The sequence below is a fragment of the Chiloscyllium plagiosum genome, unplaced genomic scaffold, assembly GCF_037043375.1.
Source record: "Chiloscyllium plagiosum isolate Xiang-an unplaced genomic scaffold, Cpla_swu_hap1 HiC_scaffold_45, whole genome shotgun sequence".
NCBI lineage: Eukaryota > Metazoa > Chordata > Chondrichthyes > Orectolobiformes > Hemiscylliidae > Chiloscyllium > Chiloscyllium plagiosum.
Genome location: NW_028270183.1, coordinates 99,360,206 through 99,362,918, shown reverse-complemented (window position 1 = coordinate 99,362,918; position 2,713 = coordinate 99,360,206). Strand labels below are relative to the sequence as shown.

General features: G+C 40.8%; 1 non-coding gene across 1 annotated transcript; it reads left to right on the top strand.

Annotated features, from left to right (window-relative positions):
• The first annotated feature begins 221 nt into the window (after positions 1-221).
• trnas-uga (transfer RNA serine (anticodon UGA)) lies at positions 222-303 on the top strand. Its single transcript has one exon. It is a non-coding gene; the product is annotated as a tRNA-Ser (tRNA).
• Positions 304-2,713: the final 2,410 nt, after the last annotated feature.

Below are 2,713 nucleotides of genomic sequence, written 5' to 3'. Positions count from 1 at the left end.
ATCCGTGACTCTATAATTCGATGAAGAATCATTCCACAACTTCAGCTGTGTCAGAATCTAGTTTGCGGTGAAAGCCTGTCAATCTGCTAAGGTAACGTTCGTCTGGGTCTCTGCAAAGGATTTGGCGAAATTTTGGGTCTTGACAATTTGTTCTTCCAAATTTGTTCTTCCAACTAAATGAATTCAGTTGTTTTACTGTGAAAATTGACATCATTACTGCAGCTGTGATGGCCGAGAGGTTAAGGCGTTGGATTTGAAATCCAATGGGGTCTTCCGGCGCAGGTTCGAATCCTGTTCACAGCGTAGAATCTTTTAAAAGTCATTAATTCCTTTGCAGGATTTGGATTTCGTGGAGCTTGAGCTTTGCATTCAATCGAAAGTAAATTTTCAACTGTGAAGAATCCGAAGTAATTTCAAGACTGACCCAGTCACCTAATTGAATAAATTATATGTCGAGACACAAAAAGCCACCAACTTCCAACACGAATCAGTTTCAACACATTTGTCGAACTATCGTGAAATTTGGATGTTCGTGGTGTGGAATTCAGCAAAACAAGAAGCAATGCAATACATTTACCTGCAGGTGATGAATTTTATTTTAGGATCAGTTGAAAGTCAAGCTGTGAAAGTTCAACCTAATTTACAGCTGACTCTCAAGGCCAATAATCTATTATATCAGCAGTCAATGAATTAGAAAAAAGCAACTCCATGTGTGGAAAGGAACTCGACTGATCCAGGTTCCTGGCCTGCGATGTGAAAAGGCAAGGCGATATCGGCGGAGTAGAATTTTCTGGAAATATTAGAAATGGAATGTTAACGGTCTTCTGCTGTCCACATTCGTAGGAAACTGTGCATTAAGAACTGAAATTGAAAATTAACGATGAAAATCAGACTGAGCCTTCTGCTTGTGGTGTAGCATTGTTCAGAACAATAGGTTGTTGTTGAGGCTAAAATTGACCAAAATAATCGATGGGGAACTTATCCACGGGCTTCGTTGGAGCAGTTGGTTTGGAGAGCTCAGCTTGAAGAACCAAATGCCAATTATTCATCCTGGCTGTCTGAATTGCTTAGTTAAACATACTCCCAGTTTAATGAAAAAACCTTTGCTGTCAGAATTACATGTTTCCATGTCAGCATGTTCCGATATGCGAAGACACTCCATGGAGTAGATGTGACTTAAATTTTGACTCTAACGTCAGAGATGTTGACACATTTCTGCACCAAAACAGCACTACCATTGGTATCAAATCAAACTGAACAAAGGACTAGTCACTTAGACATTTCCTGTCTAGAGACTCTGCCAATGGACCGTTCAGGCCCGATGTAGGAATAGGGCGTGGTGACATCTGTTCGCAAGTGGATCACTTCATTCTTGCTCACGATCCATAAACCGTAATTCATTTTGAACTTCTTTGCCATCAGCATGATAAGTGTTACATAATGCACAGGTTTGCTTCTCGAAAGAAAGAGAGAAATCTTATCCAATGCAGACGCAAATTCAAGTTGTCCCTGGTCGACCAGAAGACAGATGTCACGAAACAAAGTGAATACAGAAAACAATCAATATTTTCTGGGAGTCAAGAAGATGTACTGGAAGAACGGAAACATATATTTGGAACTAAAGTCACATACCACTTCCACAGACTAAATGTTCTTGAACCGTGATCTTAATTTGACCTTCATGTCCACCATTGCTGCAAAAATTATATTAACAACTGAGAACTTTGTGTTCTTTGATATTCCTTCCTTCATGTTTCTCTTGATTTTGAAACTAAAACCGAGCAATTGTAAGTCACCCTATTTTACTTGCAAATATCAGATGAAGATCAATTTATAAGAGAACAGGAATAAAGCAACGTCTGTCTTTCGAGAGAAAACACAGTTACCATTTCGACTCCAAAAAGTCTTCTTCTGAAGTCTGCGCAATGAACTCGAAATAGTAGACCGAAAATGAAAAAAAGAAGCCAAAATACCGCGAATACACCACCCGCAAGTGCATCAAGTCCGACTCGAATATGCCGGATTACTACCATCAACATCAGTGGAGAACGTAACAAAGCTCATTCTGCAGTTGTCAACCTGTTATGACGTAGTTTGTAAAGTCAGAAATATGATTCGGTAAAAAGCGGGATGAAAGCGGGATAAAGGAACTCTGAAAAAAGCAAGTGCGTGCTTTGCTTTGAAGAAGGTTGGCAGTGATGAAAATGGAAATTAACTACAGTAAGGGGGGCTTAATTAATACTCAGCATCGTTGCAACACACGGACGCAATTCTTTTTGCTAGGTTTCAGTTCTGCCATTTTATAATCACGACTGCTGTCGGGTTTGGTTTCCATTCCAGTCTTAGGTGACAGCCTGATGGAAGTTTGCACATTCGCCCAATTTCTGTGTGGTTGCTCTGGTTTGCTGCCACATTCTAAACATTTGCAGGTTATTTGGAATCGACATTGAACGCACACGGTTACAGAGACAGTGATTTGGAGAGTATCTGGATAGGACGTACTTCAGATGAATTTTGTGAACTTAAATAGACAGAGTGGGGTTAGTCTGCTGTTTCCTGGGTGAGCTACATGGCCAGAGAGGGGTCAGCGTCTTCTTCCCTGAGGGAGATACGTTGACAGAGTTGGGTTAGTTGCTCTTACCTGTGTCAGTCACGCAGATACAGTAGGGTCAGTTGCCCTTCCCTGGGCGAATTTCTTTCACAGAGTGGTGAC